The following is a 16,728-nucleotide window of genomic DNA, read 5'->3' as shown; positions in this document are numbered from 1 at the left end:
CATCTGTTGTTGTGGAGTTTACTTTCTTGTGGGGAGTGGGAGTCAGAAAGTAGACAAGCGAGAAAATTTCCTGCTTGAAGAAGTAGCATTTCCCTGAAAAGTGAGGAAAGAGCACGTGCAGATGTCCTAAGGCTAAAACAAGTCTGGTAATTCCCTTCTCTGACACAATCTAACGCTAGATCAGTGGTTGTCAAATTTAAGAGTTCTTCAGAATCACCCAGAAGGCTTGTTGAAACACAGGTTGCTGGGTCTAACTCCAGAGTTTCTGAATTAGTAGGTCTGAGGCAGAGCCCAATAATTTGCATTTCTAACTAGTTCTTAGGTGATGCTAATGCTGTTTGTCATCTTATCACCCTCTTTTTGCCCTTTTTATCTCTGCTTAAAAATCATCTTTTCATAAAGGTCTTCCCTTACTGCCAAATCTAAGTAGCCCCACCAAGTTTTCTTTTATAACACTTGTATATTCTTTAAAGTATTTGTCCTCAGCCGACAAGACCAGAAAGGCGAATTTAGGGAGTCTGAATAGACATTTGTATAGAGATAACGGTGGAATCTCAGAGGTTAAGGTTTCTGGGAAGGAAGGGTAGAGGGCTGAGACCTGAGCCTTAGCTGTTAGTGATAACTAGCAGATCCTGAATGCCTACCATGTGCCACGCACTGGTCTAATATTACATGCGTTATCTCATTTAATTCTCACAACTCTGTGAGATGGGTAGTGTTAGCCAGTTCACAGACAAGTAAACTGAAACCGAGAGCTGTTACATGTGCAAGGTCACTGCTAGTCAGTGGCAGAGGCAGGATTTGAACCCATGAAGTGTGACTTCAGAGACTGTCAGTCAGTGTCCTGGCTCTTGGGGAAAACTTTTGGCTGTGGGGATTTAGAATGAAGTAGAATTGGCAGATGAAAAAAGTCAAAGGCATTCGTGATGGGAGACTCCCCCCCCCACCCCCTGGTACGCGGGCCTCTCACCGCTGTGGCCTCTCCTGCCACGGAGCACAGGCTCCAGGCGCGCAGGCCCAGAGGCCACGGCCCACAGGCCCAGCCGCTCCGTGGCATATGAGATCCTCCCGGACCGGGGCACAAACCCGCGTCCCCCGCATCGGCAGGCGGACTCCCAGCCACTGCGCCACCAGGGAAGCCCCGTGATGGGAGACTTTTAAGAAGGGTGTTGGGGGGAAAAAAGATGTTGGGTCTCTTGGGTGTTTGTGCTGGAAGGTTGTACTTTCTCAATTACTTTAAAAATTAGAATTATTTTCCCAGAGCATACTTTGACTAAAAGTTTTTGGAGAAAACTGGGGAACATGGGCTTACACCAGTTTGAATGGTTGCCATAAGGTATGGGAGTTTTAGAGATGTTTCCTGAGCACCTCTCATATATTAAACAGTGCTTTGGGAGCTTGGAATACATCAGCGAACAAAACCAAGATCCCTGCCCTGGTGGAATTTAAACTGGGTATGTGGAGTGAGACAGATGATAAATAATAAACATAACTTGGTGAATTATCTAGTATGTTGGTAGGTGACATGAGAAAACACAGGCTTACGAAGAATGGAAGGTGGATGGGGGAGGCATTGTAGATTTAAATAGCAGGCTAATTGAAATAGTGATATTTGAACAAAGGTTTGATGGTGGTAATCTTCAATAAGAGAATTTTTTTTTCCAGTGATTCAAGTGAGACTGCAGGTTTTGTTTAAAAACATATTGCCTGCTCTTTTGCTAAACTTGCTTACAAAAAATCTTATTTCTTTGTTAACTGTATGCTTTGTTGCTGCTAGGGCGGTTTTAAATTTTAGGAACATGCTAGATAACTTGTTACCAGGCTGCTACCAACACACAGTTTCTGAATTTTCACTAGGCGTTTTCCAGCCTGGGCCTTTTTGCAATCAGTTTTTCTTTTTCTTTTTTTTTTGCTCAGTAGTAAGTATTTGTTAATCATCGTGCCAGCTGTGTTACAAAATGTGTGAGGATATTATGTGAAGAGGTAAAGGGGAGGACATGGCTCTGGTTTTAGCATATCCACTCATTTTTCTTTCATTTTTTTCTAGAATCATGACCACAGATTCTCCCTTGCCCTCTGTCTCTTTTATCTCTGAGTGAAACATGCCATTTTTCCATTGTTTCTTGAACAGCAGCGGGAATGCTCTTATCTCCAGGTCTTTGAGCGATTTCCTCTACTAGGACCACTCTTCTACATGGCTTTCTCCCTCACTGCGTTCAGTTCAAAATGTCACATTGTTAGAGAGGCCTCTCCTTAGTACCCCTGCCCCCATCAATACCCTGCTTTATCATTGTGTTGCCTAGTACCCTGCTTTAAGTTTCTTCATAGCACTTATCAGTCCTTGATATTAAATATTTCTTTACTCTTGTTTATTGTTGGTCCCTGTCCATTAACCCTTGGGTGTTTCTTAACAATTCAACTTGAGCTGCTTAGTCCTCCCCTCCCACCTTCCTCCTCCCCAATATATCTGTCACATAATAGTCTTCAATAGATACTGATTTTAATAAAGAATATATTTAATACTAGAGTATATTATGCTTTGACTTAGTATCTAATATTTCAGACTTTAAATTTGCCCTCTATAAGTTTAAGGTTCTTTAGGGATCCTGACCATGTAGACTAACCTTTGTTGGTAAGCCTGTAGGCATTTATGGGATATAACAACATAAAATAAGGAAATTTTCATATGATTTAAGGCCATCATTCTCATTACTGTGTGATCACTGATCTTATTTAAATAACTTGAGACCAGATTTGTCTGACTCAATGAAGCTTGGCAAACACAAAAATGTGGATAAGCTAAAGTACTTTTGCTTGGATCTGCTTAAATTAGATGGCTTAACATTTTAAAACATATCTCATATTGAGCAGACTGCAAAACTGAATATTGATCTGCTAAAAACAGCTGATACTATCCCCACTTAAACAGACAGTAAACTATTGAAGTCAGAGTTTGATTTGGCCAGAGCCAGAAAAGGTCTAGTGGTATAGTGCCAAAATAAAAGTGAACCATTTGGAAGGATGGGATTAAAGTAGAACTGTGGCTGTACAAAAAACTACAGATGGTCTTTTGCTGTTAGTTAATATCTTTGTATTACTTTTTTCATTTTTAACAAGAGCAAGTTTGGGCTGAACATGATCCTCTTTAACTTCCCGGATTTTAATATGGCATAGAAGATGATGGTTCCAAACTTGCTATTAACAGCTAACGTAGTATCAGCTAATTAACATTTATGTATTGTGCACCTTTTTATGGACATTTTAGCATCCTCCTCCTAAAATATACTTTGGAATGAGTATGTCTGTTATTCACGCTTAACGGACATGTTTATTAAGAAATTTTAAGGTACTTCAGCTTGTAAATTATGGCACTTGAATAACATTTTATGAAATCTTCTTTAACGGTTGTTTCAAAATATATACCTTTTCTCTAATGTTCATTATAATTTCTTCCTCTGCATTAACCTTTGTTGTGGACCAACAACAAATCTAGAACACAAATTAGCCACTTAGAAGTTGATTTTCTCTACTACAAACAACAGCAACATTTTTATTATGGAAAATTTCAAAGCAAACACATTTAGAGAGACTGGTGTAATGAATCCCTATGTATCCATTAGCCAGCTTTGACAGTTTCAGCACATGGTCAGTCTTGTTTCATATATGTTCCTACCAGCTTTGTCTCCCTACTTTATATTTGCTTTGTTTTATTTCAAAGCAAATTTCATGCCATGTATGTGCCTCTTTCAACCATAGTATGTCTCTGAAAGATAAAGGCTTTAAATTTTTTTTTTTTTTTTTTGCGGTACGCAGGCCTCTCACTGTTGTGGCCTCTCCCGTTGCAGAGTACAGGCTCCGGACGTGCAGGCTCAAGCGGCCATGGCCCACGGGCCTAGCCGCTCTGCGGCATGTGGGATCTTCCCGGACCGGGGCCTGAACCCGTGTCCCCTGCGTCGGCAGGTGGACTCTCAACCACTGCGCCACCAGGGAAGCCCCAACGTGTAGGATATTTTAAGGCAATCTATAAATATTCTACCTGCTTTGGTATCTGAAGTCAATCTTTTTAAAAAATATATATATATATAATTTTTTAAAATAAATTTCTTTATTTTTTGCCTGTGTTGGGTTTTTGTTGCTGGGCGCGGGCTTTCTCTAGTTGCGGCGAGCGGGAGCTACTCTTTACGGTGTACAGGCTTCTCATTGCAGTGGCTTCTCTTGTTGCAGAGCACTGGCTCTAGAGCACAGGCTCAGTAGTTGTGGCGCACGGGCTTAGTTGCTCAGCGGCATGTGGGATCTTCCTGGACCAGGGTTCAAACCCGTGTTCCCTGTGTTGGTAGGCGGATTCTTAACCACTGTGCCACCAGGGAAGTCCCTGAAGTCAATCTTAAAATAGTATAAATAATATAATACAATTACAATTGTATAAAATACTAGTGGTTTTATTATAAGTCTTTGGTTAATGGGCTTATGGATTTCTGGAAATTTCCTTAGGAAAGCCTTTTGAGCATCTGGAAAATTTCTGATTAATTTTTATTAAAATTTATAGGGAACACCTGAAACTAACACAGCATGGTAAATCAACTATACTCCAACAAAAAAATTTTTTTTAAAGTTTATAGGGATATATAATGGAGTATTACTCAGCCATAAAAAGGAATGAAATTGGGTCATTTGTAGAGACGTGGATGGACCTAGAGAATGTCATACAGAGTGAAGTAAGTCAGAAAGAGAAAAGCAAATATCATATACTAACGCATATTATGTGGAGTCTAGAAAAATGGTATAGATGATCTTATTTGCAAAGCAGAAATAGAGACACAGATGTAGAGAACAAATGTATGGATACCAAGGAGGAAAAGGGTGGGGTGGGAGGAATTGGGAGACTGGGATTGACACATACACATTATTGATATTATGTATAAAATGGACAACTGATGGGGAACATGCTGTATAGCACAGGGAACTCACCTAGTGCACTGTGGTAACATAAAAGGGAGGGGATATCTATATGTGTATGGCTGATTCATTTTGTTGTGCAGTGGAGGCTAATACAACATTGTAAAGCTAACACAACATTGTAAAGCAACCATACTCCAATAAAAATTAATTTTAAAAAATTTATAGGGAAAGAAGAAAAAGTACAATGAGTATCAAAATGAATATTAAGCTTTGGATTTTGATTCTCCTGAAAATCTTTTTCCTTCCTCTAAAATGTTATTTATTAAGTTCTTATATTAAACCAAAGATGTATAAATGTTTGTCTACAAAACTATTCACAAGTGTGAATTATTGTGTTAAGTGTATATCTTTAGAAAGACTTCCTTACTTAATGCCAGAAATCCTAGGCCATGTTAATATTAGTGAAGAAAATTGTGATGACTAAAAATTCAGCTCTACTGGTTTCTCAAACAAGGAAGAAATTTAATTTGGTAAGGGAAAGACTAAGCCACAACAAGATGCATTGAAGAAACTAAACTAAAATACTTCATAGCATCTATACATTTGAATCATGGAAATATGGACTCTATTGTGTATTGTAAGAAGTAACCAGCTATGTATTAATTCATTTTCAATAATCCCTTCATAGCCTGAAATGAGAGAGAATTATCCAGGGCCCATGTGACCATTTTTGTCTACCTCTTAAATGAATGTTAATGTCTGGACATTACAGATAGTTAATACATTACTGCAGCAGTTCAAATCACAAAATAATTTGCTTTGACAGACGTATTTCTTTTAAAAGAAAAGTGTTCTAGAAAAATATTGGGGTTGGGAAAAATGGGACCTGAAATGTTTTCTTTGTTCAATGGAAAGGTCAGTAATACAGGTGATGACAGAAATAAAAAAGGAAGATGAGATGGAACTTTGGAATTGTGTCCAATCCAGGTCTTGGAGACTCTTGTTATCATGCATATAGCCAAGCATATGCCACATCACCAACACATTTCATTTATTTTCCGACAGAACAACAGACGGAAACTCTGAGTAGCCTTGACTTTGGCATTGTCTTTCTTGGGCATCTGTTACAAATGCCAAAATCTCTCTCTCTTTGTTGTGGATAATGTTTGGAACTGGTAGATTGGTTTTTGAATATGTTCTACTGCTCCACTAGGCAGGAAATACCATACTACTCATTTCACCTTGTTAGTGAAAACAAAAACACCTTCTTTTTAATAAACTTAAATGTATCGTTTACACAAAATGAAGTAGGATTTTTTTATAAAGATCATTAATGATGTATATAAAATTAAAATACATTTACTTATCTCAAGAAATCATACTTGATTTAACAGTAACTTGTTGGTACAAAATACCAGTTGTACCTCCTTTATACGATTATCAGTTGAGGGCCTGCATGAAACGTAATTTCTCTTAGATGATTCATTTGCAGTTACTTTGGTGAAGGGCTCAGTATTATGGTTGGGAGCAGAGTTAGGGGAACCAAAAAGGGATATTGAGACACTGAGTGAGTAGCAGCAGTGTGAAGCCACTTCTGGGCCTGTGAAGGGCCACTTCTGGGCACCAGTTATTGGAGCCCAGAAGGAACTGTAGTTGTGTAGAGATGCAGCATGGCTGGAACCGTGGTTGTGACAGGGAGGGAATGGACAGATAATACTCAGGCTCCTCTCTTCTGCCTTCTGATCTCCTGCAGAACCTACCCCTAATGGCCCCTGAAGCGCCAAGGTGATGCAGTATATAGAAGTTACCTGTGCTGTGAGGTAGTCTTCAACAAAAGAAAAATGAAGGTCCAAAGAAGCTGTAAGTTGCTGAGGTCCCATTAGAGATAGTGATTCCAGGCCATTTGACTCCTCCAGCACTTTTTAAAAATTAACAGCTTCGGGCTTCCCTGGTGGCGCAGTGGTTGGGAGTCTGCCTGCGGGTGCGGGGGACACAGGTTCGGGCCCTGGCCTGAGGGGAATCCCACATGCCACGGAGCAGCTGGCCCCATGAGCCACAATTACTGAGCCTGCGCGTCTGGAGCCTGTGCTCCGCAACGGGAGAGGCCGCGATAGTGAGAGGCCCACGCACCGCGATGAGGAGTGGCCCCCGCTTGCCGCAGCTAGAGAAGGCCCTCGCACAGAAACGAAGACCCAACACAGTCAAAAAAAAAAAAATTAACAGCTTTATTGAGATTTAATTTACATACCATAAAATTCTCCTGTATTAAGTGTACAATTCAATAATTTTTAGTATGTTTATGTCACCACAGTCTAATCTTCAAACATTTTCATTCCCCCCGAAAGAAACCTCACTCCCCATTCTCCCTAGGCAACCATTAATCCATTTTCTGTCTCTATAGATTTGCCTTTCCTGGACATTTAATATAAATGGAATCAAAAAATGTGTTTGGCTTCTTTGCCTAAGCATAACGTTTTTGAGATTTATCCATGTTGCAGCATGTATCAGTACTTAAAAATACTTATAATGGAATAATATTCCATTGTTTAGATATAGCTCATTTGTTTTTCTGTTCACTGGTTGATGGACATTTGGGTTGTTTTCACTGTTTGGCTCTTGTGAATAATGCTGCTGTGAACATTTTCATAAAAGTATTTAAATGAAAACATGTTTCACTTTTCTTGCACACGTACCTAAGAGTAGAATTGTTGGGTCATATGATAATGGTGTTTAACATTTTGAGGAACTGCCAGACTTTTCTAAAGTGACTGTATCATTTTATTTTACAGTCCCACCAGCAGTGTATGAGGATTCTAGTTTCTCCACATCCTTGTCAACACTTGTGATTATAGCCTTTTTTTTTTTTAATATAGCCATTAATCTCCTGAAAGGTTCACTATTTTTAACACAGAGTTGTCTCTTCTCACATGATATTCTGCAGTCAGGTTCAAGAGAAGGGAGGTATCTTTTACCATCGACAACTTTATTATTTTCACTGTTTTTTAAACTAAAGGACATCACAGTGGAATTACTCAGCAGTTGGTAGCCAAGTTCATTAAGCTCTACATCCCTTAACACTTGCTTTTAAAGCAATTTTTAGTAAAACTTGGAGACTTACATAGTAATACTTGTATGAAAGGGCTGTTATGATAATGAAAGGCTTATTTGAGTTTAAGATTCCCTTTGCTTTCAATTTTAGTTTGGGAACTGAGGGTAAGTTTTGTAGCACATAGCAGCTAGAGTCACCTTTTAAAAATGTATTTAGTCACTCCCTTGGTTAAAAATCCTTCAGTTGTTTTCCATTGCGCATGGAATAGAATCCAGACTCTTTACTGTACCCCCATAAGGTTTTTCATGTTTGCCCCTTGCCTACTACTTTACAGGTGAATGGGTCTCCTGGGTCTCCTGTCACTCTCCCCTTCCCTCAATACACTTGAAGCATGTTAGTCTTCTTTCAGCTGCTCTATATAGCAAGCTTTCCAACCTCAGGCCATGCATAACTCTTTCCTCTCCTCTTCCTGTGGTTTGGCACAGGGTTGGCTTAATATCCCCTTTCCGTGGAGACTTTCGCTGATTGCTGTGTCTTCCAAAAGTAATGTCTCAATCGCTTCTGCCCTCAGCCCCATTTCTCAGGGAGGACACTCTTTTGGCAATTTCATCCATTTCATGACTTCACAAATAACCCAACTGGTAATGATACCCAATTTTTAATTTCCAGCTCTAAGTGGTAACGTTCACTAGCCCTCTTTTGAGTATTTCCCACTTTATCTCTTATGAACACCTTTTAAGAGTTCTCAAATGTCTATAACTATTGCCACTGTTTGGTCCTTATAATTTTTTACCTGGATTTCTGCAGTAGGATCTTGGCCTTCCAACTTTTAGGCTTGCTCTTCTTCACAGTGCTTATCAGATTATCCTTCTAAGAGTCATTCTCTCCTCTTGGTATATGGCAGAATTGCTTTAAGAGCTTTTTCAAAGTGACTTACAGGGTCCCATCTTAGAATTACTAATAAAGAACTTCTGAAAGTGAGAACTGGGAGTGTATAGTTTGAAAAAACCCACCAGATGATGCTGATGAGCACCTCTGGTTAAAAACCATTCTTCTAAAATACAAATTTAATCATTTAACACTGATTAAAATTCTTTAGAGGCTTTTGATTCCCTTGAAGATAAATGTGATTTTGTCATATAATTTTCTATAATCTGGGTCGTGTCTGACTCATAGCCCCATCCCTAGTACACCCATGCAGAATTACTGAAAAGTCTACTAATGTACCATCTTATTTACATTTCTAGGTCTTTACGTATGGTATTATCTCTTCCTGAAATAATCTTCTTTTTCTTCCCTTGAATACTTTCTCCTCTTTCTTTCAGTACTCAGCTGCATTTCCTAGAGGTAAGCCTCTTATACTATGTAATGTTTGTTTATTTACTTATGCCTTTTTACTTCTGTGCCTTCTAGTGCCTAGCATAATGCTTGGCAGTCAGTAAATGTCAGTTGTATAAATTCAGACCTCACCTTTAGGTGCAGTAATAATAGCATTGATTGAACATTATGTGCCAAACATAGTACTGCACTAAATGCTATATATATATATATATATATATATATATATATGCCTTATTGTTTACTCTCACAACTTTATGAATGTGCATGTTACTATTCACCATATTTTACAGTTGAGGAAACTGAGACATAGAGAGACTATGTGGTTAGCCTCAAGTTGCAGAATTTGTAAAGTACAGAGTTGGGTTTGAATCCTGTGGTTTATTTGCAAAGCTTGTGTGTGTGTGTTTTTTTTTTTTTTTACAGCTGTTACATAGTTGTTTCATGGTTCATTAGTTTATTTTTTCAAACTCACAAATAATTCCTTAATAAGGGCTGATTCTTCTTATGCTTCAGGGTTTTTTTTTGTTTTTAATCCTCAGACTACAATACATGCAAAGTTACATACATGCAAAGTTAATTCGGTGAACTTGGTGTTATCACTGTACTCATTTTGAAGACAGATTTTATACTGAAGAATGCTGTGTGATAGATGAAGTAAAAATATTTAGCTTAACTCAGAATATTAGAAATATGCAGAACATTAGGCTTCATAAAGAGAAAAACTAGGACTCCCTGTGCTTTGCTGAAAGTCTTGAAGTATGTAATTTGCAGAATCAGGACTGGAATCTGGGCCTCCTAACTTCCAATCCAGGGTTATCTTTCTCAACTCTGAAAGGTTGATAATACCCTAAGACTAAAACATTATTTTCCAAATTTAAAGAAAATTCTGTTTTTATTATATTAGAATATATATATTTTCAGTGACCAAGTTCTTTAACAGAGAAGAAAATAATATGACTACTTAAGGCAAAATCATTCAGTCTTGGGTAACTTATTACTTGTGTGCAAGTACTGGCTTGTTTACCTGGGATTTAACATATTTCATGGAATTTTTGCTGATTGATTTTAAAACTTGGAATGTGTTTTATTTCTTAAGTATTACGGACATAAGAGTATGCTACCCAAGGAGAAGATCTGTACATGTTATTAATATCTGGATATAAACCGTAAGACAGCTTATTCTCAGTAATACACTCAAAGCATTTTTTCTTATGATCATATGCCATCTTCACTGCACAAATTTGCCATTTTAGATAAGATTTTTGTCACAGCTTTCTCATCTGCCTTAAAACTTAATTTTCTTTGTTAAACAAATTAGATTAACATTAGGAAAGAGGCTTACGGAAAGTATGTCATACTTAGAGTAAACAAGGTAGAGAGTGGTAAAGAATAATCTCTTTTGGTTTGTTTTAATTTTGAGGAAAACGTCAGTTTTTAAATTTGGAATTTAAGTAACAGGAACTGAAGGAAAGTGTTACTTCCCCCTGCAAAATTCTGACCGTTCTTATCCTCAAGATTAAGTCTGTACCCGACTTTGAAAGTATGGGGAGGGGATGGAAAATGGAAGTTTTGTGCTTGGTTGGGAATCTGAAGACTGACACAACTGTCACTGTTAGCCCTTGGTTCCTTCCTCTTTCCTAGACCTTAGCTCCTGTAGTGCTTGGAGTATGTAGGGGTAGTAAAAGTCCTCTTTCTCACCCTACCACCCATCCAGGCCTTGGAGGCTAGAAAGGGCTATACTACGGTAGGTACTATTATATTAAATAAATGTACATTTATTCAAAGGAGGTTATATTTAGGTATAGGAATTAGAAACAAAGACCATGTTTTGAGGCCTTTTTTTTTTTCCAGGATAAATTTTTATTTTCTTAGGCTGGCTTTTGTTTGAAAAAAATAAACAACTTCAGCAAGCCAGTGACCATCAGATTATTTTGAAACTTATTTTAAAACCATAAAAAAATATATATTTTTGAAACTTGTTTTAAAACCTTAAAAATATTATGTACAGATTAACAAAAAAAAATCCTTATTATATGGTATATGGAGATGGGCCAACCACAGGAGGGAGACTGAATACATGCATGACAGCAAGCCTATCTATAACCACCTTCTTGTTTGTTGATGTTGCACACTTCATGAAAAATTACCCATAATCACTAAGTTTGGATGATCGTAACTTTTATTGAGCTATAGTTCACAAATCATATAATTCACTATTTTATTTTATTTTTATTTTTTAAAATTATGTTGTTTGCTAATAAAGACTGTTTTGTTTTCGGCTGTGCCGCATGGCTTATGGAACTTTAGTTCCCCGACCAGGGATCGAACCTGGGCCCTCGGCAGTGAGAACACGGAGTCCTAACCACTGGACCACCTGGGAATTCCCATAATTCACTATTTTGAAATGTACAGTTCAGTAGTAGTTACATGAGACTGTGTAACCATCACCACTATCTAGTTCTAGAACATTTTCCATCACCCCTGAAGGAAACACATGCTCATAAGAAGTCTCTTCCTATTCTCCCCTCTCCCTAAACCCTGGCAACCACAGTATCTACTTTGTGTCTCCAGGGATTTGATCATTTAGTACATTTCATAGAAATGGAATCATACTGTATGTGGACTTTTGTATTTGGCTTCTTTCACTTAGCATAGTGTTTTCAAGGTTCATCCATGTTGTAGCATGTATTAGTATTTCGTTTCTTTTTATGGCTGAGTAATATTCCATTGTATGGCTGTATCACATTTTACTTATCCATTTATTGTTGGACATTTGGATTGTTTCTGCCTTTGACTGTCATGAATAATGCTGCTGTGAACATTTATATACGAGTTTTTGTGTGAACATATGTATTTCCAGTTCTCTTGAGTATATATACCTAGAAATGGGACTGCTAGGGCATATGGTGACTATGTTTAATTTTTTGAGGGGAGCATGGAATTTTTTTTTCTTCTTCTGGTCTTCCCAATGAGTTTTATTTGGGCAGACCTGGGGATGGGGAGGGCCTGCATTTAAAAGAAGGTGTTGGGCCTCTTGGTGGTGAAGTGTGGCTTGTGCTGGTGACAGAGGACCTGGTGGGGCAGTGGGAACTTGATCTTGGAGTCGTGGAACTGCTTGGCTGCTGCTCGGCGGCACTTGCTGGCTGCGATCTCCTCTACCTCCATGATCTGGATCCAGTGGGCCCGGGCAAGGCGCCGGGTGCCCGTGTCTCAGTAGCATTGGGTGATGGTGCCGGCTGCGGTCAGGTCCCGGTACTGCCGGTACATGTTGTGGGGGCCTCTGCGGGAGTCATAGTGCAACCAGATGCAGAAGTTCTTCAGCCTTGGGAGATTTCTTGAACACCTGTCCACAGCAGACAGTTTCCCCTGAAGACTTCTTCATCTTCTTCAGCTGAGACACAAAGTACCAGAAGCGGGACTTGGCAGCATGATTAGGTGCAAAGATCTGCATGCGCCAGAGGGGCGGTGTGGGCCATTTGGCGGGCAGCGCCCCACCACTTTGTACTCTCGAAGTGTGCCCAAGGCCTCCATGGCGCTCCATCTGCGCTCGCCGCCACCCTCGAAAAGGCGGGAAGCATGGAATTTTAACTGGTTTTTAAAAATTCATTGAACTACTGTTTCACTCAAAGCTAATTTTTATATCACGTATAATCTTTATCCCATTGTGCTTTATACATGTTGTTTTTTTAAAAAAAATCCAGTTTATTTTATATAATTATTGAGAGGGTAAAATTATCTGTATTGCTCCCTCTATGACGTATGGTGTAGAACGTTCTTAATTTGGGCTTCAATAATTAAATCCATTGAATAGTGGCCCAGTTAGATCTCTGCTTTATATTGAAAACTCTCATACAATGCTTAAAATTGATAGAAGTCTCCAGGTATTCAGTTTTCTAGAAAGGGCTGACCTACTAGCTTGATCCTTCATTTTTTTTGTTGTTGTTGTTGGTACGTGGGCCTCTCACCGTTGTGGCCTCTCCCATTGCGGAGCACAGGCTCTGGACGCACAGGCTCAGCGGCCATGGCTCACGGGCCCAGCTGCTCCGCGGCATGTGGGATCTTCCTGGACCGGGGCACGAACCCGTGTCCCCTGCATCGGCAGGCGAACTCTCAACCACTGCGCCACCAGGGAAGCCCAATCCTTCATTTTTTTATTTCCCAATTCTTATCAGGATATCTGGCAATCAGGTTAGGTACTCAGTACGTATTTGCTTGAGAGGTGATTGAGTTGTAACTTAAAGGTGATTTCTCTTCTGAAACTGAACATAGATTGTAATTATTTATGAGTATCTACAATGTGCCATATACTATTGGGTTGCCCAAAAAGTTCGTTTGGTGTTCTCTGTTAGACGGCTCTAGTAGCGCTTAGTTGTCTTCAACTTCATTTGAAACAATTTTGTTCGATTGTATTGTGACAGCTGTCATGTCAGCGTGCATTTAAAGAAAAAACTTATAAAAATTGGTGAATTTTTGTGTAGCCATTTTAATATTGAAGATGGAATAAAAAAGGCAACATTTTCAGCACATTATGCTTTATTATTTCAAGAAAGGTAAAAACGCAACTGAAACACAAAAAAAGATTTGTGCAGTGTATGGAGAAGGTTCTGTGACTGATTGAATGTGTCAAAAGTGGTTTGTGATGTTTCATGCTGGAGATTTCTCACTGGACAATGCTTCACGGTCAGGTAGACCAGTTGAAGTTGATAGCCATCAAATAGGGACATTAATTGAGAACAATCAACGTTATACCACGAGGGAGGTAGCCGACATACTCAAAATATCCAAATCAAGCATTGAAAATCATTTGCACCAGCTTGGTTACGTTAATCACTTTGATGTTTGGGTTCCACACAAGTTAAGCGAAAAAAACCTTCTTGACCATATTTCCACATGCGATTCTCTACTTAAATGTAATGAAAACATTCTGCTTTTAAAACAAATTGTGATGGGCAATGAAAAGTGGATACTGTACAATAAAATGGAACAGAAGAGATCGTGGGGCAAGCAAAATACACCACCAACAACCACACCAAAGGCCGGTCTTCATTCAAAGAAGGTGATGTTGTGTACGTGGTGGGATTGGAAGGAAGTCCTCTGTTTTGAGCTCCTTCCAGGAAACAAAACGATTAATTCCAACAAGAACTTCTTCCAGTTGACCAACTGAAAGCAGCACTGGAGGAAAAGCGTCCGGGATTAGTCAACAGAAAACGCATAATCTTCCATGACGATAACACAAGACTGCATGTTTCGTTGATGACCAGGCAAAAACTGTTACAGCTTGGCTGGGAAGTTCTGATTCATCAGCCATATTCACCAGACATTGCACCTTTGGATTTCCATTTATTTCGGTCTTTACAAAATTCTCTTAATGGAAAAAATTTCAATTCTCTGGAAGACTGTAAAAGGCACTTGGAACAGTTCTTCCTCAAAAATATAAAAAGTTTTGAGAAGATGGAATTAATGAAGTTGCCTGAAAAATGGCAGAAGGTAGTGGAACAAAACAGTGAATATGTTATTCAGTAAAGTTCTTGGTGAAAATGGAAAATGTGCCTCTTTTTTTTTTAACTTAAAAACCGAAGGAACTTTTTTGCCAACCCAATATTTTGGGTGTTGGGGTTATAGCAGTGATGAAAGCAAAGACCCTGTCCTAATGGAGTTTTCATTTCAGTCGCTAAGATGCAAACTAGTAAATAATGTTGAATGTTTATTAGTGCTATGGAGAAAAATAACGCAAGAAAAGAGGGTTAGGCAATGTGTAGAGAGGATAGAGGAAGGATGTTGTTTTGTATCAGGTTGTCAGGGAAGTCTTCAGTGAGATGAAGTTTGAGCAGAGACCTGAGGGGAAATGAGGTGAACCAACTTAGTATATTTGAGGAAAGAGCCAGGAGACCTGTGTGGCTGGAGTGGAAAATAGATAAAATTGGAGGTTTAAGGGGGCAGCAGTTAGGTTACTTAGCATATTGAGGATTATTGTAAGAACTTTGGCTTTTACTAGGGTGAGATGGGAAGCCATTGGAAGGATTTGAGCAGAAGAGTTTCATGATTTGGCTTTACTTTTTTTTTTTTTTTAAACATAATTGACCTTACAACACTATGTTAGTTCCAGGTGCACAACACATCAATACAATACATCAGTATTTCTGTACATTACGAAATAGTTACCATCTGTCACCATACAAAATTATTACAACATTATTGATTATATTCCTCATGCTGTACATTTCATCCCTATGACTCATTTATTTTGTAACTGGGAGTCTGTACTTCTTAATCTCCCTTACCTATTGTGCTCATCCCCCCACCTACCACCTGTTTATTCTCTGTATCTATGAGTCTGTTTTTGTTTTGTTATGTTTGTTCATTTATTTGGTCTTTTAGATTCCACATATTTGTCTCTCTGACTTATTTCACTTAGCATAGTACCCTCTACGTCTGTCCATGTCGCCTCAAATGGCAAGATTTCATATTTTTTATGGCTGAGTAATATTCCATTTTATTTATATATTTGTATGTGATACACACATTATATGTGTGTATACACACACCCCACATGTTTATCAATTCATCTGTCAATGGACATTCAGGTTGCTTCCGTATCTTGGCTACTGTAAATAATGCTGCAGTGAACATGGGGGGGGTGCATAGATCTTTTCGAATTAGTGTTTTGAATTTTCAGAAAAATACCCAGAAGTGGAATTGCCAGTTAGTATGGTAGTTCAATTTTTTTAATTTAATTTTTTTTTTTTTTTTTGCGGTACGCGGGCCTCTCACTGTTGTGGCCTCTCCCGTTGCTGAGCACAGGCTCCGGACGCGCAGGCTCAGCGGCCATGGCTCACGGGCCCAGCCGCTCCGCAGCATGTGGGATCTTCCCGGACCGGGGCACGAACCCGTGTCCCCTGCATCGGCAGGCGGACTCTCAACCACTGTGCCACCAGGGAAGCCCTAATTTAATTTTTAATTTTAATTCTATTGATAAGGGGTTAAAATCCAAAATATACAAAGAACTCATATAGCTCAATGTTTTTTAAAAAATCAACCGGTTTTTTAAAAATGGACAGAGGACCTGAATACACATTTTTCCAAAGAAGACATAAAGATGGCCAACAGACACATGAAAAGATGTTCAGTAACACTCATCAATGAAATGCAAATCAAAAGCACAATAAGATATCACCTCACACCTGTCAGAATGGCCATTATCAAAAAGACAACAAATAACAAGTGTTGAAGAGGGTATGGAGGAAAGGAAGCCCTTGTACTCTGTTGGTGGGAGTGTAAATTGGTGCAGCTACTATGGAAAACAGTATGGAGATTCCTCAAAATACTAAAAATTGAACTATCGTATGACTTCATTTTTAAGGGAGTGACTCAGGCTGAGAATAGGGCGTGGGAGGGGTTAGGGCAGAAGCAGAGAGACCAATTAGGAGGTTATAATTATT

The 16,728-nt window shown here is 38.9% G+C and overlaps 1 protein-coding gene and 1 pseudogene across 1 annotated transcript in view; one reads left to right on the top strand and one right to left on the bottom strand.

Annotated features, from left to right (window-relative positions):
* Positions 1 to 16,728, top strand: part of QSER1 (glutamine and serine rich 1) — a 78,089-nt gene that overhangs the window by 8,944 nt on the left and 52,417 nt on the right. The gene's annotated exons all lie outside the window — the stretch shown is intronic.
* LOC132525195 (large ribosomal subunit protein eL20-like) lies at positions 12,258 to 12,820 on the bottom strand (annotated as a pseudogene).

The sequence above is a fragment of the Lagenorhynchus albirostris genome, chromosome 9 (genome assembly GCF_949774975.1).
Source record: "Lagenorhynchus albirostris chromosome 9, mLagAlb1.1, whole genome shotgun sequence".
Classification (NCBI taxonomy): domain Eukaryota; kingdom Metazoa; phylum Chordata; class Mammalia; order Artiodactyla; family Delphinidae; genus Lagenorhynchus; species Lagenorhynchus albirostris.
Note: the sequence above shows the minus strand (reverse complement) of the source record. Positions and strands in the feature narration are given on the sequence as shown.